Consider the following 27,745-nt stretch of genomic DNA (forward strand, 5'->3'; position numbering starts at 1 on the left):
CTCACTGTGCCTGTAAAAGAGTGAAAAATGGACTTCAATAAGGTAATAAATGTAAAGTTCTCAGAACAATTCCTAGCATATAGAAAGTATGTGTAAAAGCTAGATATTTTTATCACTGAATTTAAAGCTGGAAAGGATCTTATAGATTAACTAATCCAACCCACTAATTCCACAAAGGAGGATTCTGAGGCTCAGAAAAGCAAATGAAAAATAAATTCCGACTGGATCAATGACAAATATATGACTTCAAAAATAGTAGAAAAGTGCGCAGAAAAATATCTTTGTGATACTGGAATAGGGAATTATTTTTTAGACAAGAGACAAAAAAAGGTAATTCACAAAGAAAAAATTGATTAATTTTACTACAACAAAATTTGTGAGGTTTGGGGCTTTGAGCTACATGATATCAGCCTAACATCTGAAAAGGGGAAAGGGCTAGACATTGAGTTCAGCCTCATGATCAATGATTTAATCAGTCGTGCCTACATAATGAAATTCCAAAAAAAAAAAAACTGGATGCTGAAACGTGGGTGGGCTTCCCAGGTTAACACAACTCTGGATATATTGTTATGTATCAATATGCCTGGAGGGTGACATCCAGGGGAAGAGGATACAGAAGCTATCATTTGAGACCCTGCCAGACCTCACACCTCATGTGTCTCATCTTATGGCTGGTTTTGATTTGTTTCTTTTTTGCCATCATGAAATTGTAACCGTATGTATAGCTCTTTCCTGAGTTCTAAGTCACTCTAGTGAATTATTGAGACTGAAGGGTAAAGGGAACCCCCATAGTCTGAAATGAGGGCAGTCTTCACCTCTGAAACTTGGTCTAACTCCAAGTAGTTCGTGTCAGAATTTGCATTCCAGTAGCAATCACAAAAATGGAGATAAAAACAGAATGAGACAAAATGCTGATTAGTCAAGGTCATCCCAATGCCATCACTTCTACTCTTTCTGCCTTCAAATGCCTCCTCCCTTTTCCCTTATTGTTGAATTTCTCCTTATTCTACATCAGGCTCGCAGAAACCTTTTCAACACTTAAAGCAGAGTCCTCTTCCTTGACCATCCCCTTTCCCTTTTTTTCCCTGTTTTTCAGCATTATTATCTCAAGTGGTATTTTAGAGCCCACTTCCCCTAGTAGACCAGGAGCTACTGTGGACTTGACAGTTTCTGAGTGGCCAGTCTTTGTATCCAGCACCTGGGTTCTCAGTGCCTTGTTGCAGGAGTTCAAAATGGTGGAATAAATACGTACATAAGAACACAGGTGCTGAGATGAGTCTTGAAGTTGGCATTTAGTAAGGGTCATGGCAACTACTGAGTGAGGCAGCAGCATACTTATTCCTATTCCACAGGTAAAAAAATCTGAGGCTCACAGCAAGTCCATGACTTTAATCTCACCATCCTGTAAGACGTGTTCTGGAGAAGGTCCACCTTCCTACAGTTTTGGTTCATGTTTGGATCCCTGAAAACCATTTCAATCTTGAGTTTCATTCTCAATGTCATGAGCCTTTTCACATTATCGTATTTAACCTTCCGAGTTTTATGATAATCAAATGAGATTATAGAAATATTTTTCAGCATTAAAAGAATCATAATTTAAGGTTTGTTTTATTCACATCTGTGTCTCCAACATCTAATATTATCTTGGCACATAACACTCAAAAAATAAATTTTAATTAAATGAAAGAATGAATTCATGAGTTAGGAAACATTGCTGGGTCAGTAGAAATGGGCATTTAATAGATATTGCCAAGTTGCTCCTTCAGAAAGGTTTATATTCTCACCAGTGTTGCCTATTTTGCTTATTCATGCCAGAATTGGGTCATATCAGTATGTTTAGTTTTGCTTAGATTTGATTATTAATCAATAAGTGAGGCTGGACTTTTTTTTTCTAATTTCTTGGGAATGTGTCTCCATTATTCAGTGCATGGCTTTTCCTGTGCCTATTTTCCTATTGAGCTCTTTTTCATTTTCTTAATGATCTGTGGGAGCTCTTTGTATCTTGTGATTATTAACTTTTTGTATCACAAATATCTTTCCTTGTCAAGTTTTTCAGCTTTCTTGTGCCATAGAGAATTTGTTATTTCTTTATGAGGTCAAATCTGTGGGTCTTTTCTTCTACGAACATTTTTAGTTTGGGATGTATCACTCTGGTAATTGTTGTGTAGGATGGGAAGTCTGTGAACAGAGAGTTCACTCAATAACCACCAGAAATGAAAAGATTCTGAACTGAGCTGTGGTCCTGAGGATGGGACAAGGAGTGCATTGTTATTTTCTTGATTCTATCATTAACTAATTGTGCATCTTTGAGACAATGGATTCAGCCTGTCTCTGTTCCAATTTCTTCCTCTATTAAGTGAAAATCAAATACTTTGCCACACTAACCTCACAGAGGCTTCGTAGAGGTTCAATGAGATGATGAATTTATTTTATTTTTACTTTTTAACGTTTTTATTGGAGTATAATTGCTTTACAATGGTGTGTTAGTTTCTGCTTAATAACAAAGTGAATCAGTTACACATATACATATATCCCCATATCTCTTCCCTCTTGCATCTCCCTCCCTCCCACCCTCCCTATCCCACCCTTCTAGCTGGTCACAAAGCACTGAGCTGATCTCCCTGTGCTATGCGGCTGCTTGCCACTAGCTATCTATTTTACATTTGGTAGTGTATATATGTCCATATATACACTACCACTCTCTCACTTTGTCCCAGCTTACCCTTCTCCCTCCCCCTGTCCTCAAGTCCATTCTCAAGTAGGTTTGCGTCTTTATTCCCGTCTTGCTCCTATGTTCTTCATGACCTTTTTTTTTTTTTTTTAGATTCCATATATATGTGTTAGCATACGGTATTTGTTTTTCTCTTTCTGACTTACTTCACTCTGTATGACAGACTCTAGGTCCATCCACCTCACTACAAATAACTCAATTTCATTCCTTTTTATGGCCGAGTAATATTCCATTGTATATATGTGCCACATCTTCTTTATCCACTCATCTGTTGATGGACACTTAGGTTGTTTCCATGTCCTGGCTATTGTAAATAGAGCTGCAGTGAACATTGTGGTACATGACTCTTTTTGAATTTTGGTTTTCTCTGGGTATATGCCTAGTAGTGGGATTGCTGGGTCGTATGGTAGAGAACTCCATACTGTTCTCCATAGTGGCAATTTACATTCCCACCAACAGTGTATGAGGGTTCCCTTTTCTCCACACCCTCTCCAGCATTTATTGTTTGTAGATATTTTGATGATGGCCATTCTGACCAGTGTGAGATGATATCGCATTGTAGTTTTGATTTGCATTTCTCTAATGATTAATGATGTTGAGCATTCTTTCATGTGTTTGTTGGCAATCTGTATATCTTCTTTGGGAAACTGTTTGCAGATGACATGATACTATACGTAGAGAATCCTAAAGATGCTACCAGAAAACTACTAGAGCTAATCAATGAATTTGGTAAAGTAGCAGGATACAAAATTAATGCACAGAAATCTTTTGCATTCCTATACATTAATGATGAAAAATCTGAAAGTGAAATTAAGAAAACACTCTCATTTACCATTGCAACAAAAAGAATAAAACACCTAGGAATAAACCTACCTAAGGAGACAAAAGACCTGTATGCAGAAAATTATGACACTGATGAAAGAAATTAAAGATGATACAAATAGATGGAGAGATATACCATGTTCTTGGATTGGAAGAATCAACATTGTGAAAATGACTCTACTACCCAAAGCAATCTACAGATTCAATGCAGTCCCTATCAAACTACCACTGGTATTTTTCACAGAACTAGAACAAAAAATCTCACAATCTGTATGGAAACACAAAAGACCCCAAATAGCCATAGCAATCTTGAGAGAGAAAAATGGAGCTAGAGGAATCAGACTCCCTGACTTCGGACTATACTACAAAGCTACAGTAATCAGGACAGTATGGTACTGGCACAAAAACAGAAATATAGATCAATGGAACAGGATAGAAAGCCCAGAGATAAACCCACGCACATATGGTCACCTTATCTTTGATAAAGGAGACAAGAATATACAATGGAGAAAAGACAGCCTCTTCAATAAGTGGTGCTGGGAAAACTGGACAGCTACATGTAAAAGAATGAAATTAGAACACTCCCTAACACCATACACAAAAATAAACTCAAAATGGATTAAAGACCTAAATGTAAGGCCAGACACTATCAAACTCTTAGAGGAAAACATAGGCAGAACACTCTATGACATAAATCACAGCAAGATCCTTTTTGACCCAACCTCCTAGAGAAATGGAAATAAAAACAAAAATAAACAAATGGGACCTAATGAAACTTGAAAGCTTTTGCACAGCAAAGGAAACCATAAACAAGATGAAAAGACAGCCCTCAGAATGGGAGAAAATATTTGCAAATGAAGCAACTGACAAAGGATTAATCTCCAAAATTTACAAGCAGCTCATGCAGCTCAAGATAAGAAAAACAAAGAACCCAATCCAAAAATGGGGAGATGATGAATTTAAAAGCATAGGTTCTACTTTGGTATAGCATCAGATAGAGTGGAGAACAAAGTAATAGACATTTACTATCATGGAGAGAGCACTCAGCCCCATAGTTGTTTTATAAGTCAATAAGAAATTTGGAAGAAAGAAATTCTTCTAAAGAAAATTAGTTTAGTAATTACCTCCAAATAATCACTCAAGGTAACCAATAAGCTTACTATAACCCTCTTGTATAGCAGACAAGGACACTGGATTTAGAGTCAAGTGAACTCACTTCTAATCCTGGTCTGTCTCTTACGTTATTTCACTGTCCTGAGTAAATCTCTTCACCTCTCTGAACCACAGTTTTATTATTGAAAAGAGAATTTTAAAAGTTCTATCTCACAGAGTCTCAAAGAAGATAAAATAAGATTTTTGTGAAAGAGTAATTTAAACTATAAGGCTTTATAAGAGTGTAAGTTAACTCGTGATGATAATTGTTAAAGTCATCACTTTAAATGATGGTTACTCAAATGGTTGTATATATCCTCTATGAAATAATGAACATGTGTGTTGTGTACATTATTTATTAGTCCTGGGATTAAATCTTAAAAATTACGTTTTATGAATTGAGACTTCTGTGTTCCTGTATTTGTAGACGAAATGAATCAGCCTGTTTTAACTGCAGTAAATCATGATGATAAGCACTTAACCGTTCTAACTACTCACATCCAGCAAAATAAGCTCTGGAAGCTGTGTGGGCCCTCCTTTTTGTTTCTGGACCATGAATACACATTTCTATAAGAATTATGGAGGAAAAAAATATATATATATAACACTTTAAAGGTAATCTCAGTATGTTTACATAAACCTCAAGGTAAAGTACCACAATTATTTTCCACATTTAGGTACCAGTTTATCTCTTTAATTAAAATCCTAAATTATAAGAACTGAACTAAGTGTCTGAAAAGTAACTGATAATGTACTAATGTGGATGACTCATCAATATTCTCCAAGTAAGCTTCTGAATCCTAATAGGTTTTTTAAATGTCATGTGTCTTTTTTGAACTTATTTTTTAAAAAGTGTTAGTCCAAAAAACCGGTTAAAGTAGACTTTCTCACGCTCTTTAGAATTACAATTCATTCTCAGACAAAAACCTTTTGGGAAACTTTGTGCACATTTGACAGGGACAGGATTTATAGACCTGTGGTTTTTCTCCCCTCCTTATACCTACTGAAGAAATGTTGTCTTTGGTCCTTGAACTTCTCCGCGTCCCCAGCTCCTGAAGAGATCCTGCCTTTACCTTTCTGGTCCCCAGATCTTTTGTGAGAAAGATTTAGAGACCGAGCAGACAGAGGCAAACTCAAGAGGAAAGGGACCGGTGGGATGGGTACTAAAGTAGGGAAACCAAATCTTTGCCCTGCAAGAGCAGGAGGGAATGGGGAAGGAGAGACAGGGGGGCAAAAAGACCAGTAGGCTTGGAGCTGAGGCTGGTGGGAGACCTGTGGGTTTGGCTTGTGAGTAGCTGAAGGGAGACAGGTGCAGGGAGCTGAAACTAAGCCTTTTGCGAAGTTCCGTCAGGAGTATAAAAGGACTGTTTTTCAGTGATCACTGAGAGATATAAATGAATAGAATTTTTTCTTGAAGATTTTGGCTCTTTAATTGGGCTTCTACCAGTTAAACACAGGTCAGATATTGAACCATATGGTGTATCCTAATGTATTAAGGCTATGTTTTAAAAAGATATGTAAAGGTTTTCTGCTTGTGTTTAAAGGATAAAAGAGAAGAAGTGGTTCCACCTTCCTCATCCTTGCTCTTTCCCCCAAGGAGTTACTTGTAAAGGCATCTATCTAAAACTTCAGGACTTCACGTATGCAAGAGTGAAAAACTTCTGGATTATGCCAATAGGAGAGTGGCTTATAAAACGGTCATTGTGTCATTAGGATCCCTGAGCCAAGAGCCTGGATCTCTTGATATAAGTTTTTCTTCCTTTTCCTCATTTCACTAGGATTTATTTGTGAATCAATGGTGACAAGATAAAAAAATTATTTTAATATATTTTAACCCTCTCAAAGAACGAACATTTTGGCTTTGCTGATTTTCTCTTTCCTGTTTCACTGATTTCTGCTTTAATCATTATTTCCCTCCTCCTCTGTATTTGGGGTTTAGCCTGCTCTGATTTTCTAGGCTCTTACATTGGAAACCGGTCATTGATTTTCAACCTGTCTTATTTTGTAGTGTAAGCATATAAAACTGCAAATTTCCCTTTTCATTCACTTCAGCTGCATCCCACTTTTAATATATTGTGTTTCATTAACATTCATGTTCCTGTGTTTTTAAATATCTAGTAATTTTATATTGCATTCTGGACAATGCATCTGTGAAGGATGCCTTTCAGGGATTCTAGATTACACTATCTTCCTCTAAAGTGTGGTAACTTTAGTTCTTGTGGGCCACCAATTATTGGAGAGTCCTATTGACACTGTCAAGCCTTCAATTTTTGCTTTTATAGGTGAGTCTATTTCAGTTTTGTACTTAGTTCTAGGTTGTGACCCTTACACTAGAGCATGAGGCCTTCTGGAGTCTCCACTAAATGCCTGAGGTACTCATCATGATCTCCTCTGGAACTCCAGTGTCTCACACAGAACAATTCCTGATATCTCCACTCAGCCCCTCGGTATCTGCTCCCTATTAGGCTTGCCCAGTCCTGCCTCCCTCCTACACTGCCTGGGGTCTGGCCAAGGGCCCCAGAGGATCCCACACACGTTTGCACCCATCCTCCCATCCTGCCTCAAAGTTCTTTTCCTTCAGCACCTCTCCCCACAACTTGCATCTGCCTCAGCAGGTCAGCAAAAGTATTTCTTTCCACTTGAGCTCCATCTTCATGACCTGTGGTTGGGAACGTGCACCAGGCAGAAAGCCAGGGTGAACACTGGGGTTCTCTTGAAGGTCCTTTGTATCAAGAAGGCTGTCCTCTTCGTTGCCCAGGCACTGCATATATTTTGTCCAATTTTAGAGTTGTTTAAGACAGAAAAATAAGTCTGATATCAGTTATTCCTTTGTGACCAGAAATAGAAATCTGGTTTTCATATCTTTTCTCCCTGCCCCCTTCTTCTTCTCTTTCTCTGTCTCCTTTTCCTTCTTCCCCCCAGATTAGATCCTACATGAATTCCATTGTCCAAAATAGACTCAGTTTGGACTGTGATCCCTTGGATGTCCCTTTTAACTTTAGGTTCTTTGGAACTACTTTGAAAACCACATCTGTGGAAGAGGGAGAAAATGCAGGTGATAGCAAGGAAAAAGTGTTTCAGGAAAGACAGTGAGAGAAGGAGTAGGGTCTGGACTAAGTATAAAAGGAAGAAAAGACACATATTTAAAAAATATTTTGAGGGGCTTAGCACTTAACTGACATTTGAAGACAAAAGGGAGAGAAGAAAGAGCAAAGTAAACAATGAATGTTGCATTTCTGGGAAGAGGAAGATGATGATGGTCTCCACAGATTGTCTTAGGTATTATTATAGACATCATATTATTAGCATCATCGTGGCACCATTAACTAAACAAATATAATTTCCTAAGTATTTTATTAACATTATCTCAGTTAATTATCACAACAATTAGGTAGGCATTTTTATTTATTCAGAGGGAGAAACTGAGCCCAGGAAGGCATAACAAGTTAAGAAAGTTGCCCAAGTTCATACAGCTAACACTTGGCAGTTGAGCAGAGTACCTGAAACAAGACAGGAACTCAATAAATGAATGCCCTAGGAAAGGCATTTTCCTCTCCCTCACTGGGTTGTCTTCTTATCTTGTTCACTTCCTATTTTCATTTCTTCCTTCTCTCTTCCTTTCCTCCAAAAAGGACTAGGATGGGCATGTTTTGAAAGAGACACCGGAAAGAAGGAAAAGATCTATTTGGATCTGCCTGGAAGGGTAAATGTAAGTTTGTCAATTTAATATTGGATCCTTGTATGCCTAGAGTAGTACATATGTTCTTGGAGTTTGAAGAGTGGAGAGCCATTCATTGAATCATTTGTTAAGCAAACATTAATGAAGCACTTAATACGTCAGGCAGATATACACTGTGCAGAAAGCAGCATAGATGCTGTGCCCAAGGAATAATTCATATATCTGTCTCCTTTCCATTTTCCCCTTCACACAGTGTGAGATAGCTGGGGAGGGAGGTGTTTTATTCTGTAATTACTTAGATCCTCATCAGCAGTTGGATGCCCCTCACTGCCTAGCTTTCCACAAGGATGCCTACCTATAGCATAAACCAAGTCACCCACATTTTGCCAACATGATGACCATGGATCCCAGGTGTGGCCTTGTCGGTGCCTTTATCAGATGGGTTTGGGTAGACCAGGCACGTCAGATGGATATGCATGGAGATTACTCTCTAAGACCTTCCTGTCTGAGACTGTGATGGGTATTAAAATGAGGGGTAAAGATTATCTTTTGGGATTCAAAAATGGAAAGGTTATTTTCTACTGGATGGCTCAGAGAAGGAAGTTTCCATGGAGAAGCTGTCATTCGTGCCGAAATAAATTAGTAAGTAAATAAATAAACAGATGAAAGAACAAGCAGTTATTACTTTGGTGTGAGGAGAAAGGCACTCCTGGTGTTGGGCACATTACAAGCATGAGACGAGAAAGAACAGGCATGATCTAAAAAAGCAAAGAAGGTCTGAGACACCAAAGTCACACTGCGTTGTTCTCATTTTTTTCTTGGAAAAGCCCAGATTCCATGGAAATGTGAAAGCTGCAGCGGCTCAGCCAATCCCGGCTTTGGGGATTGAGATGTTCCCTGGAGCGCCGTCTTTTGCTGCTGACACATTTGCTTTCAAAATTGCACCCTAGCAGGTCTCCTGGGCCCCTCCCTCTGTGACACGGGGATTCTTCAGCCTTGGGGGCATTCACTGAGCTGTGTGAATGCTTTGGGTTGTTCGTGGAAGGTTAAGCCACGTGGTCACCCTGAAGTCGGACAGAGTTTCATAGCTGAGCTTGCCACCTTGCAATTTGAAACAAACGCTCATTCTCCAGAAAAAAAAAAAACATGAGTAAAATCTTTTCAGGGCTCGCCTGATTCCTCGTTCCAGCTTGCTCCCTTTTAATCAAGGCTGGCGACCTGGCCCACACATGGCATTTCAGCTCTACACTGGTCCCCAGGCTGGTCCCAATGCTGGGGGCAAAATCAGGTACTCCACATTCAAGCACCTTTATGACCATCAAGCCTGGTCTGGTACCTGGACTTAAGTCATGTCTTCTTGGTCTCAGTCCCTATTTGGGCAACCACGTCAAACCAGCTCTCAGTGCTGTGTATCTAGAATTCCTCACCTAGAATCTAGAGTCTCATCCTTGAGCTAGATCTCAGTTCATGGATTTACGTACTCATTGAAAGACCACCTTGATACAAGCCTAATTTGCTTCCTGAAGATACAGCTACCATGATCTCTACCGTTCATCGAGTATGCTCTCAAGAGACACAAAGGTGAACATTTCCCAAGCTCGGCTGAATTTTAATTCTCACCACTGCTCCTAGGTACAATAATCATCCCCATCTTGCAGATCCAGCTTAGAGACAGCAAAACAAAAAATTAAGAAGGGAATCATTGTGGGATTTTAGTGTCATTACTGTTTAACTTTTAGGTGGAAGGAAATTTAATTTGGGGGATTTTAGTCTTCCATTAAAAAGTAATAATGGAGAGAAGTTTGCTTAGCTTAAATTGGCTGTATTTTAGTTGCTGGCCTTGCAGTATTTGGAATATTTTGTCATCATTGCACCCATTCCACATCGATCGGTCATCTGGGTTATTCAGTGTGCTTGACATATTAGAGATGGAAAATAGAATCGGAAAGGATTCTTTGTGCAGGGTGCGTTGTGACCTTTGAGTGAACTCAGGCAATGTCCTGCTATGAGACATTTTAGAAGCTGCAGGTGGCAAATGCTGATTGAGAAGGAGGGCACCCAGAGGATAGGTCCACTCCGGTTCTGACTCCCCAGCCCACCCTGCCCCACTTCATACTCATGTCCAGCCCCTGCTTGGTACAGAGGAGGCCCTAAGTGAGTATTTGTTGAATAAATGAGAACCCCAAGATAAATCCTAGAAATTTCTAAAATTTCTAGGATTTCTAGTCAAAATAAAAATATATGACTAAAAATTAAAATAAGACATTTGATAAACATCTACCTTCTTGCAAAGTTCAGGTCAACCAGCCCCTCCTCCACGGTATCTGTCATCTCTTCTCCAGCTGCCCTTCCTCTGTTTTCTGCAGCTGCCGGCTCTGCCATAAATGTTTCCTTAAGGACTCAGGCTCAGGAGTGAAGCCACTGGGCTCCAACTCCAGCCCTACTACTTAGTAATTCTGTGACCTTGGCTGTCTCTGAGCCAGTCCCCCCATCTGCGAAATGGGAGTGTTATTAACATCTATGCCATAGGTTGTTGTGAAGATCAAAAGACGTGTGTACAGTACTAGGCACAGTACCCCATAAAATGTAAGCACTCTAATGTAATTTATTGCACTGTTTTGTATTTAGTTGTGTACATGATGGTTTTCTACATTGGATAACAAACTCCTTGGAAACAGGAATGTTACATAATTAGTCTTTCAACCCAGTGTGCAGCAGAGAATGACCATCACATGGTTATGTATTGAATACATTTGTGACGGTTAATTTTATGTGTGAACTCAACTAGGCCCAGATATTTGGTCAAACATTATTCTGGGTCTTTCTGTGAAGGTATTTTTGGATGAGATTAAGATTTAAATCCGTAGACTGAATAAAGCAGATGGTCCTTCCTAATAAGGGTGGACCTCACTCAACCAGTCAAAAGCTTGAGTAGAACAAAAGATTGACCCTCCCCTGAATAAGAGGAAATTCTTCTGCCTAAGGACCTTCAGACTGGGACATTGGCTCTGCAGATTTTGGACTTCTCAGCTTCCATAACTGCATGAGCCAATATCTTTTAATAAATCTCTTTACATATATATATATATATATATATATGTGTGTGTGTGTGTGTGTGTGTGTGTGTATATATATATATATATATATATATATATATATATATATATACATGGCACTTGACACAAAACGAAGTTCAGTTGACTCCTCCTCCATGGTATCTGTGATTTTAGTTGGTTCTATATCTCTGGAGAATCCTGACTAAGACAAAGTTAAATGAAAAACTTTATATGTACTTCATAATCCCAGTTTACCCTCACATGCATGATCTTATTCCCTGTTATTCTGCAGGGGCCCTATTGATGTGCTGGTGAGGCATGGGGGGGCATGGGAAGCCTTCTTTAGTTCTACGATTAGGTCTCAGACTTCTAGTGAGTCTGTGCTCTTGGGCTACGACTTTCACCTGTGTTTTTCAGTTTTGTTTTGTTTTTCCCCTTAGGAGGAACAGAAAGTTCAGAAAATGCTGGAGTTATTATTTCCCTTCCCTCAGATCAGTTAGGGTCTATTAAACCCCAGCAGGTTAGACTCTGGTTAACTAGTTTCTCCTAAGGGCAGGCCTTGTTAAGAAGAGAATTCTCTGGCGTTTTCCAAAATGATTACAGTAAGTCCCCTACTTACAAACGAGTTCTCTTTCGAGAGCGTGTTCGTTAAGTCCAATTTGTTCGTCTAAGTCCAACAAAGTTAGCCTAGGTACCCAACTAACACAATCGGCTATATAGTACTGTACTGTAATAGGTTTATAATACTTTTCACACAAATAATACATAAAAAACAAACACAAAAAATAAAGATGACATTTTTAATCTTATAGTACAGTACCTTGAAAAGTACAGCAGTACAGTAATACAGCTGGCATACAGGGGCATGTTCTCATCTTTGAAAGTTTGCAACTTGAAGGTTCATACATAGGGGACTTACTGTACTTTTCCTCTTTCCCTGCCAGAGCACAGGGGAATTTTTTTTTCTGATATTCACTACGAGACTCTGATAGGGTTCCTAGAGGTAAAACTCACAAAAGTGTGCCCCCCAAGACTAGGGCCCCCAGGAGTTTTTAAGTCTCCAACTTGTTCATCCTGAGTCTCCAATATTTCACCAGATTAGGTTTTCCTACTCCCATACTGGGTTCTATGAAGTTTCCTGCCCCTGGGCTTCTGCTCCAGTGAGTTGTAATTCTCTGTAGTCACCAGTCTGTCTCTTCAATTTGCGGGGCAGCAGTCTGCCCTATGACCTCAGTTCTCGGATGGATCTAAGAGGAGTTGTTGATTTCCAATTTTTCAGCTTTTTCTTGTTGTGTGAATGTGAGAGGTGAGTCCCAAGTTCCTTTCATGCTTTACTGGAAATTGGGAGGCTGCACTGGTTTATCACTGAAATAACTCTACCAGTTAAGGAAGGCTCGTTGCATTACACCCTATTTATAGATATGAAAACCTTGGTAGAGGGATAATACCTTGCTGTCAAATAATAATAATGATAATGATCCAAGCTAGGATGAGAATAGGAAATTCAGGGCTTTTTGTGCTGAAACAAGCCGGTTGTTACCTGCAGGTTGAGTGACACCATATAAGTCATCTAAGTTCCCTAAATCTCAGTTTTTGCATCTGTAAAATATTGAAAACGTCTAACAAATTTTATCATTTTATATTCGGTCTAGATAGTTTTATAGCTCTTCCAGATCTCATGGTGAGAGGAAATGGCTTGTTACAATTCAGTTCAGTGATGTTTTCCCCAAATCTGCAGCTTTAATAATATGACTAGGCATCTTATAAACGAAAGTCACTGTGTCTCATGTACGTGGAGGGGGAGGAGTGGGGGGCAGTGGGGTAGGGGCAGCTGCAGGGACTGTAAACCCAGCTCAGCCCACGTCTTAAATGGTCATGATGTACGGCGCTGCCTGGCAGCCCTGGCTTTCTCTCTTTCTTTTTAATCATTAACCGTGTGAGCAAAAGCCTTCTTATTTTAATCTTCAAGGTTGCAGTAAGTCTTCCCATCTGTAACTGCTTGGTTCCCAGATGGAAGCCAACAGAAGTTCTCTCTGCTGTCAGCCCAGCCACACGATGCCTTTGACAGATCTTTTTCTAAAAACAGAATTTGCTGTTTCCAAGGAGCAATGGAAGGGACACTCGAAGCAGAATGCCAATCCCAGAGGGTGTGAAGATCACACTCAGATGATCTCAGTGTCTGGGTGCCAGCTGCAGGGATGTGAGGACAAACTGGGTTTCGAGCTCCAGATAAAACTAGCGGTAGGAAGAAGAGACTTGGATTTGAAGTAAGGGTGTTTGTTTGGGTTCAAATTCTGCTGAGAGCTGTGTGAACTCTTAGCAACTTGCTTACCCCAGAGCTTTCAATCCCCTCATCTATAAAGCGGGGGAGTAAACCCAAGTCACAGGTCTTTGTCAGTGTTTGAAAAAGTGCAATAATTTTAAATGTCTTCCTCAGTGCCTACTACATGCTTCCTTGCTCCCTCCTTTCCTCCCCATTTCCTCCTCTCCTCCCTCCTTCCTTCTTTCCCTCCCTCCTTCCTGCCTTTCCTCCTTTCTTTCTTTCTTCTTCCTTGTTAGACTATTTCCTTCTTCACAGTGATGCTTTCAGGGAGAAGCAAGATTAGAATAGACCAGGAAACGTCTTAGTGAGTTGCCTCCCTTGATTAGACATAGAGTTTGGGACTTAAGGTGAGGAGGGGGAAAGGAGTGTTTGTGACGGTCCACTGGGGCATCTCAACATCAGGATTACTGGCTGAACAGAGGTCAGGAGAGCCGGGTCTGGTTGTATCGTTTTGGGCAAGTCTGAACGGTATCCTTAGTTTCCTTGTCATCCATGACAAGGGATGAACTATACTGACTTTCTACATGTGATTTCTGAGAATCAAGAAAATTAATAAACATAATGTTTTGTTTGGTCTGAGAAAGTAGAAACACACTACGCACAAATTCTGTTTTATAACGAACATCTATCAGCCCACAAGTCTTTGGCCTAGAGTCAGGGAATGTCAGCACAGGGAAGCCATTCAGGGTTAATCAGGTACCAATGCAGAAAAACTGAAGTTCACAAATTCAGATGCAAATGACTGTTACTGAATTGTCACTCAGCACTGCCACAGTCCTGATCTGCTCTATCTGGGCTGACCCAATATCAAAACCCCTCAAGTGTCAGGATTGGTCTAGAAATCCAAGTGCTAACTTACCTGAAAAACTTAGAATCTTGATTTTCCGAGACTATTTTGTTTTCATATGTTTTCGTCCTTGTTAAGAGTCATGGCTTAAGCATATGTTTAAATGCACTTTCCCATTTTTATCCGTAAGTATTCCATAAGAATACATTTTGATAATAACTATATTTTTAAAAAGATAACAATACAGGGGAGTTCCCTGGTGGTCCAGTGGTTAGGACTCCACGCTTTCACTGGCCAGGGCCCAGGTTCAATCCCTGGTCGGGGAACTAAGATCCTGCAAGCCGCAGGGCAAGGCCAAGAAAACAAAACAAAACAAACAAAGAAAACCATAACAATAGTATTATCATATTAAAAAAACTAGCAGCATTCTTTAATATCATCAAATATAGAGTCACTTCCAATTTTGTGTCTATCTATCTATCTATCTAATCCATCTGCAATTTAGTTGTTTAAATCAGGATACAAACAATGTCCACCTATTTCATTTGGTTGCCAGATCACTTATAAGCTTACCCTCTATCTTTAACACCCACCCTGGCAAATTATTGTTGAAGGAACCAGGTCATTTATCCTCTGGAGTGTCTCATAGTCTGGATTTTGATGGCCACTCCCCATGATGGCCATCAACATTTTCCTCTGTCCTCTATGTTTTCTGTAAATTATAGTTGGATCTGAAAGCTCGATCAGAATCACATTTGATGGTTGTGGCAAGACTGCTTCACAGGTCATGTTGTGTTCTGCTATCAGTGGACACATCATGTCCAATGGCCTCTTTTATGATGTAAGCAGTCACCAGTGTTCAGTGCCTAGATTCATTACAGCTTGCAAAATGGTGATACTCTATTCTGTCTTTTGTTCTTCATGTATTAGCTGGAAATGTTTTACAGAGAACCTTTCCCTCATCAACCATTTGGTAATTCATTGATACAGTCATAGAGTATAGGCAGAACAAGTGCTTGATGCTTCTCCTTTATCAATTTTCAAATAATGAGTTGACTCACTGGCATCTATCAACATGTAACCTATTAGGGATTTTGTTTTATGTCACTGTAAACTCAAGGATTTAAACATATTGGGTGTCTCATTCCACTGACTTTCCCTACTGTTGCCCAAATGCCTCATCTATGGCCAGTGGGAGCCTCTTCCAAGTTGGGTCCTATGTCCTTTAGACACTACCCTAGTAATTGGATGACTTCCTTGTCTTCTCATTTGAAATGCTTAAAGCTCAGCTTGAACATTTCCAAGAACCTCTGTTTGTGCTCCTACAAGAGACCCACTTTAGGGCAAAGGACACACATAGATTGAAAGTGAGGGGATGGAAAAAGACATTTCTGTTTCCTTTTAACAAGAAATAGTATTTGTAAACCACAATCTGGGTGCTAGGAATGCTCATTGCCACTGGATGGGTGACTACTTCTATGTTTTTTCAGAGGACTGGGCTAGGAAATAATTTTTTAACTAAAATGCATTATAAATACATACTCATGGGTTTGATTCAAATTCCAGGCTTCAGGGTTTTTACCTAAACTTCTTAATTTACACTAGCTCTTCTTTTCTTACATGCTGAGAATCCAAATTTTCAATGAGATCAGAAAAGATAGCACTGGAATATCACGTAATTACTCACTTGCTTTATCACACAATATGCAAACAATCATCTTAAAGTAATAATAACAATCAACATTTGTGATTCCTTATCCTGGATGTCAAGCCATAGCAATTTATTATATAGGTAATCTTATTTGTAATCTGTCCCTCTCTTTCTCTCTTCCATTTTCTGTTATTTAGCAAAAATTGTATTTTTGTCTAATGGTTACTTTTATACTATTATCTTTATAATAAACGTTGCTATATAGTCAGTTCCCCAGAAGGAGAGACGCTCTGAAGATAGATAGATAGATAAGGAAGAGTCCTCTCTGGCAAGGAGAAATTAACTCCAGACACTACTACTTACTAGTGGAACCTTGATTTAAACCCGAGTTTGCCTACCATGAAAGCGCCCATTCTTTTTTTTTTATTTTTATTTATTTATTTTTATTTATTTATTTTTGGCTGCACTGGGTCTTTGTTACTGCGCGCGGGCTTTCTCTAGTTGCTGCGAGCAGGGGCTACTCTTCATTGCGGTGCGCGGGCCTCTCATTGCAGTGCCTTCTCTTGTTGCGGAGCACGGGCTCTAGAGTGCAGGCTCAGTAGTTGTGGCGCACGGGCTTAGTTGCTCCGCGGCATGTGGGATCTTCCTGTACCAGGGCTCGAACCCATGTGCCCTGCATTGGCAGGCGGATTCTTAACCACGGCGCCACCAGGGAAGCCCAAAAGCATCCATTCTTTTTACAATACCACACAACCACCTAAAGAGATGTTTCATAATTTCCAGTCTCTGAAATATTCCAAAGTGCATTCTAAAAGCTTACACATATACCTATACATATATATATATAATATATATGTATATTTATAGGTATATATATGCATGTACACATACTCATATGTTTACAGAAATAAATGTATATATATGAAGAAAGATTTTATTATATTGGTAGACTTATGAAAGAGTTCTATATCAAAACTACTTTCAGAAGCAAAAATCTTGGAGAGAGGAGAAAATGGCGGAAGAGTAAGACGCGGAGATCACCTTCCTCCCCACAGATACATCAGAAATACATCTACACGTGGAACTGCTCCTATAGAACACCTACTGAACACTGGTAGAAGACCTCAGACCTCCCAAAAGGCAAGAAACAAAAATCTTTCTAAAGTTTTTAACTATCAAGTGTCCACGTAGTCCAAGGGAAGTATTAAAAATCTCTTTATGTTTATTACTTAAATATTAAAAATAAGAATAAAATAATTTCTCGTACTGCTATTCACATTCTTTAATCAACTGTATGACTGACTTTAATACAGCATCACTGATATTTTCTGAAGAATGTGTTTTTAAGTCTTATAGTTTTTTCACAAAATTGCCCCAAATCTTTTTTAAAGATGTACAGTATGGACAATAAATTTGAGATTACGGGTACCTAAAAATTGACTATTTTCAGAAGATCATTATAATTTTAATTGAAAAGATTCTCTTGCCATAGGTAAAGAGATACTCTAGTAAGTTCAGGGGAAATTCAGTTAAATGAAGAATATTCTCCATTCCATTTTTATACTCAAATATGGAAAAATGCTGGCATAAGTATTTTTATCAGTACAGCCAGTTTGCCTCCATACAGAGTGCTTTTTTACAATGTATATATGTTTATAAGACAAGCTATATCAAATAAGTTGACTGTATTCTGATTCTCTTTGAATATTTTGCTAAATTTAGATTTGCAAAATTATAGGCTTTTTTTCAATCTTATTCCATTTTAGTACAGAATATCAATTTATCCAATTAAAAAACAGGAGTATGTCAAAAGATTTTTTCTCTCAAATTGAACAATTCTGACATTTGAAAGTTAAATACAGCACACCCTTTGAGCTCTAATTATTCATCTGTTTCCAGTTCTTCCCTTGTTTTTTCATTTTAACATCTTATTTGCAAGCTTTGTTTTCAGTAATTGCATTTGCTTTTAAGCTTCAAACACTTAAGGTTTTCAATATTTTGAATAAAGGTTCCCAAGTCGTTTTTTAACAAAACGATACCACAATTTAGAGGACTTGCATATAATAAAAGTTCTAAAGTACTCTGAGACACTTAGGTGTATTTAGAAAGTAGTTCTTCAAAGTTTCAAAGGTTTTCAAATTGGATCAAGTTTGAGTAGCAATGAAGGAAATTATATATATTAAATGGTGATAATTCTACCTCACTTATTTGAATAACATTTTAATTACGTAGCACTGCAACCAACCTCAAGTGAGTGAAAAGAATGTTGCACTAGGAAAAGAGCAACCTGATGGCTGGTTCCAACCAATTATAAGCTGTGTGACTTTGGATAACTCTCTTAACCTTTCTGAACCTCAGTGTTCTTATTTGCAAAAGGGGGCTTGTGAAATATGAGTGAAAAAAGATAATGTGTTTCAAAGAGCCTTTGAATTGCAGACAAGCTTTGATGAGCAGGAAAGATTTTCTCTCCAGCTAAACCTGTATCTCCAGGCTCATCTCCCATCACCATCTCGGTGTATTTCCTATCCTTCAGATAACAGGACACTCACACGTCTCCAAACATCATCTATTCTTTTATACATCTAGGCTGAAACACATGGGAACATTTTTTTCCAGCTCCTTATGGGGAGAAAGTCTTAGCCTCAGCTCCGCCTTTCCCAGCCATGGCAGAACTTGTCAATCGCATTGGTCAATGTTCGAGGTGTTTGCTAAGCCACATTCACTAGAAGGTGTCATCACTGCAGTCAGGCACACTCACGCCTTCTCGCTCTTACAATTCCTACCTGGATGTGGTAAGCAGACCTTGTGGTAAGCAGACCCTGGTCTCTCAGGGCAGGCTGCCTGCACAATTTTCTCCCTCTTCCAGATTCCATGTTGTTAGATGGGTAATTGGACCCAAGTCCACTTGAATACCATCAGCCTCTCTCCACAAATAACCTAAGTATGCAGGTGCCAAGAATCAGCTATGGTTTTGGGACAGGGAGGATGGTGAAAAAGGGCAGACTGAAGACCCCATCATTGCCTTGAGCCTTAGCTGCGTACTCCAATGCAGCCTTGGAGAGTGATCTCTGAACTACTGGGTGTTGCACACTGTGTAGCTCATAATAAAACGGTTTTGACTCCTAGACGTGTATCTGTTTTGGAAATGCAAAGGAGGCTCTTGGGATGATTGACAGGGCAGGACTCAGTCACTGCTGTACGCTGTCTGTCACAACACCACCTGCGACCCTCACCTCTAGTGCAGTCAGCCCTTCCACTCTCCTCTAAAAGGCCAACTCCAAGAACCTTCCCTCAACTCCCCAGTTCAGACTTCCGTGCCCCCAACCAGGTTGTCATGGCACTTTGCTCGCACCTCCAATGCAACCTACATTTTACTCCCTGGTATTGCACTGATTCGTGTACTTGGCTCTGTCTTCTCCCGTACTTTAAATCCCCCAGGAAATTTCTATTCTATGTGCATCTCCTGAGCTCCCAGAACGGCCTAGGACATAATAGGCCCTCAGTAAATGTGTTGAAGGAACATTAATTTAACATTACTCGAATGCTACCTGCCATTATTCCCCAAAGGGGAATACCTATCTGTCGTCTTCATAGTTTACATCTTGAGAGAAAACTGAAAAAAGAGGCTTTCTGAAAGCATATCAGAATTCTTGATCTAACTTTAAAAAGCCTGCAGCCATTGTAACATTTCTTTTCCATCTTCCCTGAGAATCTTTCATAACTTCAGTGGACTTCATTCAAGCTTTTAAAGGTTATATGCTTTCCCCAGCACCACTTATCTTTCAGGAAGCTTCATAACATCACTGCAGGTTTGTCGGGAGAAAAGTCTCCCATCAAACTCCCCTGCCTGGTAAACAGTCTTCAAAGCCTTTGCGGTTGGAGTTCCCATTGAGCTGAGCAGCCAGAAGTTCATGTGTGTTAAACCTTGGTTTGCCTGGGAGCCATGGCCGACTGAGAGCATTGATTTGGGTGGCCTCTGCTTCCCCTCTGCTCTCTGAGATTCCTCAGCTTTTTGGCAAGGAATAGCTAACTGTTGTCAGCACTCTTCCCAGAACTTTACATGTAATAAAACCTGTAGCCCTCACACCCACCCTCTGAAGTAGGGGGTTGTTACTGCCCGCATGCTGCTGATGGGGAAACTAGGGCATTGGCCCTGGACGAATGCGGGAAAGCTGCAAGTGGCAGGAGTGGGCCCCAACCACCAGGCTCCCTTGTCTCTCAATCAGGAAAACATGGACTTTAGGGTCAGACAGATGGGGTTCCATGTGTGTGACCTTAGTAAATCATTTAGCTCTCAGAATGTCACAAACTCAGGAGGGCAAAAAATGTGACCTTAATTTTTTTTAATCTCTTGAATGTTTTAACGGGAGTATAATTTCCAGTCAATGAAATACTCATTTCTTGTGTATCATTTGATAAGTTATGATCAATAGACATTCATGTAATGCGTACGCTTCTCAAGATAGAGAATATGTCTGTCACCCTCAGAAAGTTCTTTGAACGCTTTCCCAGTCAACCTCCACTCTTCCGATGAATCATTACTCTGTTTTCTCTTACCTTCAATAAATTATTTAATTTGTTATCTTTAACTTAACCTAATTATTTCAAACTCTCATTCTATGTAGTATGAAAAACATAATCTCAGCCAATTCAGGTCTTTTCCCATGCTATTTCCCTGAGATTTTATATAACATTTAGAGGTGAAGGTTGTGCTACATTACCCCACATTTTCTGAGATGGTGGGAGGTATTCTCATGGCCACTTGTCCATGCTGGTTTCTGCTGGGAGGTGCCTGGCCCTGCCTGGTCCTCGGTGTGGCCCATGTAGGTTGCGCCACTTTTTTCTCCAGCATCAAGGTCTCTTCAGCCTGGACCCTCTCTCTCAGCTTCACCAGGGCCCCTTTGAGGACACGGGAATATCTACAGCCCTGCAGCTACAGCCCTGCACACACAGCTGAGTGGAGAATTCTTCAAAGTACTTGCAGGCCCTCTCTGCCTAGATCAGCCCTGAACCCACATCTTCTCTGGTGTGCCATCACCTCCCCCAGGCACACCTGAGAAAAGCCACCTCAACACCTGAATCTCACACAGCAAAGAAGGTTATTTCTGCCATCACTCTTCTTGCTGGCTATGCAGGGAGAGCAATAGCTGTACCTATATATCTACATATTCTGTAGAGCAAAGGGTCACTTGTTTTCAGGGAACCCAGCACTTATTCTCTCCTTGCTCCCTTTAATATCCTCCCTAAATTCTGAGGACTCTTTCAGAGTCTCAGGGTCAGACACATCAAATATCTCAGTGACTTTTTGCTATTCCTCCCAAGCCATTCCTTTCCCCGAGGCAGCAAATGGATGAGATCCCCTTGCAGCAAGCAGGAAGGGTTTCAGTGCAGCAGGAAATCTGAAGAAAAGAATCACATTTGTTAACATATTGAAATACCATCCCAGCACAGAGAAAAATGATAGTACAAGAGGACCACAGAGCTACTGCATTAATGAGCTGATTCCTCAAAACATTCACATCATTAGCATTTAATAAATTGCCATTATTATACAACGTCTAGATATGGAAAGTATCATCAGATTAAACATGAACCAAATCTTTCACTGTGTGCTCTGCGGGTGTTGTCTGTAGATGGGACTAATGGGCTGTGGGTGACACCTGGAAGGACAGTATGAATTTGGAAAGCCCTGAACAGCCAAGATGGAGAGAGTGAGTGAAATGTGGCAGTGACATCTGCAGAGTGGCTCGGATCACTGCTGGCAGCTGGAGTCCAAATCTGTGAAAGCAGGGGAATATAAAAGTTAATAAGCAGGGGAGGGAGAGCTGTATCCTGTTCCCTGGCCAGAGCTGCACCAGGATCATTTTGAAGGCTTAACCGCCAAGGTACTTCTGGTCTTAGCCCCCAGGACAGGGAATACGTTACGGTGGAAGGACCCAGGGCCAGACAGGTCTGGGTGTGAGCTCTCCAGAATCAGCCTAGTGTCCCTAAGAGCTGGCTCCAAAGTCAGACACCCTGGCTCTGCCACGGAAGTGCTGTGACCTTGGGCAACTTGCTCCACCTCTTTTTCCCCTCCGTTTCCTAATCAATAAAATGGAAAGAAAATTGTGTGGGAGGGATGTAGAAAATCCTTCTCTTTGCCTGTGGTTTCCAGGAGAAATGACTGACCCTAAAAACTCCTGGTCTCTTGCCCCATCCTCCCCCCTTTCCATCAGAGGTGGAGTTACCTGGTGGATGAACGACAGGCATTGGTACACATATTTTGTTTGAGTGGAGCTAACTTACCAAAAGTCCTAAGCACAAGCGTTTCCATCTCTTTTAGGTTCTTACCTTGTCTGGATAAGTGAAGGGACTTTGGCATCCATGTGTCCACTCTGCAGACCCCAAAAATCCATTGAGTGGGCTTTTCTAAGGACCAACCTGGAGACAGGAGCATTAGGCGGCGTGGTGTTGCCACTCATCAAGTCTTGTTCTCTAATTCAGCTTTCCTTAATATTTTAGCTGACCTAAGGTCCCCATCATATTACATAGTTGCCATTTCTTTTTTTGTGGTGAGAACATTTAAGATCTGCTCTCTTAGCAACTTTCAAGTGTATAACATTAACTATAGTCACCATGTTGTACATTAGATTCCCCAGCACTTGTAACTGCAAGTTTGTACCCCTAACCCACATCTCTTCACTTCCACTTACCCGTCCTCAGTCCCTGGCAACCACTATTCTACTCGCTGTTTCTACTGTATGATCTAACTTCATTATCCAATTGCTGCTGACCTTGTATCCAGAAGAATGAACCTTCTTATTAATTCTAAAAAACAGATATTTTAGCTGATCCATTACTTCCATCTGCCTCTCTGCTCTGTATTCCTTATTGGTTCCCTCAAACTCCTATAGTAATGGCTCCTCCCCTGCACAATCCCGGTGAGGATGAATTACTGAGATAATAAAGATGTAAAGTGTCTGGAACATAGTACATGCTCAGTAAATGTTTGCTATTGTAATTATTATTATTATTATTATTTTTAATTACCAGAATGGACACATATATTTTGATCTATTCAAAAAACATAGTACAGGGGCTTCCCTGGTGGCGCAGTGGTTGACAATCCGCCTGCCAATGCAGGGGACACGGGTTCGTGCCCTGGTCTAGGAGGATCCCACATGCCGCGGAGCAACTGGGCCCGTGAGCCACAACTACTGAGCCTGCGCGTCTGGAGCCTGTGCTCCGCAACAAGAGAGGCCGCGACGGTGAGAGGCCCGCGCACCGCGATGAAGAGTGGCCCCCGCTCGCCGCAACTAGAGAAAGCCCTCGCACAGAAACGAAGACCCAGCACAGCCAAAAATAAATAAATAAATAAATAAAAACCCATTTAGCCATCCATTAAAAAAAAAACAAAACATAGTACATAACAATGAAAATAATGAATTATTGATACACAAAACCAATATGGATGGTCTCACAGACACAGCACTGAGTGAAAAAGCTAGATATAAATAAAGTATCGGAAGTGTATTTTCGTTTATAAGAAGTTCAGAAATTGGCAAAACCAATCCATGATGATAGAGGACTCAGAGTGGTTAGACTTATGGTAGAGTGTTCATTAATAGGGCTCAAAGGTACGCTATTGTAATTATTAATAGATATTTCACTTTTAAAAATCACATGAGCTCTCATTCTCTGTATCCTTGTCTGTAAAATGCCGTTAATAATTGTACAGGTTAACTAAGGAAATGTATATAAATCACATGGCACATAGCTGGCGCTCAGTAAACATTACCTCCCCTATCCTAGTTAAAATGTGTTATTCTTAGAAAGGCGTGTTAACTCTGCTCCACGTTGTGTCGACAGACAAGGGAAGAATGCTCTACAAATACTGCACCCCAGGATGGGTCTCCCAAAATGTACGTAACATATGTCCCCATCTGAGGTAACTGATGCTGTATACGCCTCTCTCAAGGTTTTCACCCATGTACTCTCTTCTACAAAGATTTCTGTAGATCACCTAATGTCTGGGATAACTGACATGCTGAGATAACTGACATGCTGTATACGCCTCTCTCAAGGTTTTCACCCATGTACTCTCTTCTACAAAGATTTCTGTAGATCACCTAATGTCTGGGATAACTGACATGCTGAGATAACTGACATGCTGTATACGCCTCTCTCAAGGTTTTCACCCATGTACTCTCTTCTACAAAGATTTCTGTAGATCACCTAATGTCTGGGATAACTGACATGCTGAGATAACTGACATGCTGTATACGCCTCTCTCAAGGTTTTCACCCATGTACTCTCTTCTACAAAGATTTCTGTAGATCACCTAATGTCTGGGATAACTGACATGCTGAGATAACTGACATGCTGTATACGCCTCTCTCAAGGTTTTCACCCATGTACTCTCTTCTACAAAGATTTCGGTAGATCACCTAATGTCTGGGATAACTGACATGCTGAGATAACTGACATGCTGTATACGCCTCTCTCAAGGTTTTCACCCATGTACTCTCTTCTACAAAGATTTCGGTAGATCACCTAATGTCTGGGATAACTGACATGCTGAGATAACTGACATGCTGTATACGCCTCTCTCAAGGTTTTCACCCATGTACTCTCTTCTACAAAGATTTCGGTAGATCACCTAATGTCTGGGATAACTGACATGCTGAGATAACTGACATGCTGTATACGCCTCTCTCAAGGTTTTCACCCATGTACTCTCTTCTACAAAGATTTCTGTAGATCACCTAATGTCTGGGATAACTGACATGCTGAGATAACTGACATGCTGTATACGCCTCTCTCAAGGTTTTCACCCATGTACTCTCTTCTACAAAGATTTCGGTAGATCACCTAATGTCCTATAGAACCATATCCTCCCCATGTTTCCCTGTGCATAAAAGATATCTGCTTGTGTATTTTATCTCAGAAGTGGAGTGGCATTTGAAGACAGGACATCCAAGTTCCCAAACTGAGCCTGCCAATTACAGACCCCTGACCTATGTCTTGGTTGTTTTATATGTAAGAGGGTTGTGGATGATGAGATGCGTTGGAGCACTGCACTGAGAAGTACGCGAGAGAATCACAGGAAGGTGCTTGGAAACAACAAAGTGCTGTAAAAGCAGTGTTGTGTCAAGAGTGAACCTAGGTTAACAAGAAGTGGGTAGCCATCTTCCCTGTGGGCACTCTAGTTTAAAATAACTCAAACCTCAAGAAAATTGATGCCATCTGTGCTTGTTTCAACGTGTGCAACCAACTGTCTTCTCCTGGTAAAGTCAGTCTGCAAGACATCAGGAGCTTTAAGTAACTCCATTTATGGAATTTTACGGCTCTGAGGATACAGTTGCCATTATTATTATCCTTTATCAGGCTTATGCAATATGCTAGGGCAGAAGAAAGGGAAAAGTTATTTAAGACAGAAACCCACCACAGCTACTTCTCACTTCCAAAAGAGTGACATAATTCATCTTCAGAGGAGAAGGTGCACTTTTTTGTGAAAGCATCTTGGTGTTTTGGTGAGAAAGTGAAGCGCCCTAGGCTGAGCCCAAATGAGAAGAAAGGAACAAAAAGAGAGAGAGAGGACTTGCTCTAAATCCTACTGGGAAGGAGTTTTGAGCCTGGGAAATTAAGAAACAGAGGGAGATGCAAGAGTTTTTAGGGAGGGAAGAGAGAAAGGGAGAAAAAGAGAAGCGGAGTGTGGTAGACTTAGAGACCCAAACCGTATGACACCAGGAAGGGGTCAAAGAGAAATCAGTTGCTAGGAATTGGAGGGCGGTGATTCCTGCCATCCAATATGATGTTGCTACTGTTCTGTGCCCCTCAACGATAATCTGTATCCCCAAAGCCTTCCTTAAAAGTCTGTCATAACTGGTAGCTTCATAAAAGTGGTGCACTGGGGAAATTAAAAGAGAGAGAGAGAATCAGTATCAGAATCCAACAACATGGGAAAATGGTGCGGAAAGAGGGCTTTTACTCCAGGACACAAGTCTGTGAACAGGGCTGTCTATAACCCTGGGGAAACCGGAAATGAGAGAGGTAAGCATGAGTGTGTAACCCCCTGTACATCCGCAACCACGGAAGTCTCAGAAATTGTAGTGAAGGGAAAAACTGTGTGCTGTGGGGCCTCAGATAACCGTATTTAAATCTTTCTTTTTTTTTTTTTAACATCTTTATTGGAGTATAATTGCTTTACAGTGGTGTGTTAGTTTCTGCTGTATAACAAAGTGAATCAGTTATACATCCGTATTTAAATCTTAACGGCAAGAATGCCCCCAAAATATGGATAAATTAAACTTGGAGGCGGATTTCTGGAATCCTCTGAATTGATCTCTATTCTGTCTAAAATTTGAATTGAGGAGCAAGCCCAGAGATCATCAGCTGCAACTGCCTCCTTCTGATAATGAGAAAATAGAGACCCAGAGCTATGGGCAGCTTGAACAGTTCACTAGCTTATTGAGCAAGGTACACTTGATGAGTACAGTAAAGAGGTTTTATTTGTTTGTTTACTGTTTTAGCACTGCCTCCCTCTGTTCCACTGGATCTCCCTCATCCTCCCCTTAACAGCATCTCAAGCACATACTAAAGATTTTTAGTTATTTTCAGCTACAATTACAGTTCCATTTTTAGATATCAGAAAAACCTAAACTTATTACATCAACCCTTTAATCTCAGCATCCTCTTTAAAGCTCTTTCTACTCCACAGCTCTGGCCACCAGGGAGGTGGGGTGGGAGGGGAGCAAGGGTAAGAGTCATGGCTGGTTCCATCAATACCTCCCTCCCTGCTCCTACTCTTCCCCAATTTCCTCTGTTCTTCTGGGCTCCTCCAGTGTCCAACAGGAATGAAAGAGAAGAGGAAGAGGCAACAGTGCCTTTTATTTAGCTTGAGTATTTGAGGCCCTCTTGATTGTTAAATGTCCTATCGTGGCAGACATTCCAATGCAAGCGCTTTCTTGTGGAAGGACTTTGAGGGTTTTTGAGCATCTCCAGCTCACAGCACAGGGAAAGCCTGTAAGTTCACCAAGCATCAAGCCAATCCATGCCATCGTGGACCGCTCCAAATTACTAAGTGTTCCTCATAATTGACTTAGGTTGGGGGACCCCATTCCTCTCCTATTTTAGGGGGTCCTCCACTTTTCAAATTGCCTTCAAAGACACCTCCTCAATTGCTCTCCAGTCTTTTCTCCATGAAGAGTGATGCTCATTGGATCTGTACCTGCATTTCATGGTGAAATGGGATCTTAGACTGCATGGGGCCTTGCCACCCATGTGACCTTGGCCAGTTTACTTTACCTCTCAAGCCCCTGGTTTCCTTATTGGCAAAATAGGGATTATGATCATAGTATTAACCCTAGTTTTGTAAGGGTTAAATGAATAAATATGTGTAAAGCTCTAAGAGCAGTGTCTGGCCCATAAATGTAAATGTTAGCTATTACTTTTATTATTGTCCTCAGCTGTGGGTCCTTAGCCAAAACTCTGAAGCACTAGAATACAACCTACTTAATATCTGTATCACTCAGATATTTCCTAGTTCAACCACCTCATCTTCTA

This window comes from Eschrichtius robustus, chromosome 17, assembly GCF_028021215.1.
Source record: "Eschrichtius robustus isolate mEscRob2 chromosome 17, mEscRob2.pri, whole genome shotgun sequence".
Classification (NCBI taxonomy): domain Eukaryota; kingdom Metazoa; phylum Chordata; class Mammalia; order Artiodactyla; family Eschrichtiidae; genus Eschrichtius; species Eschrichtius robustus.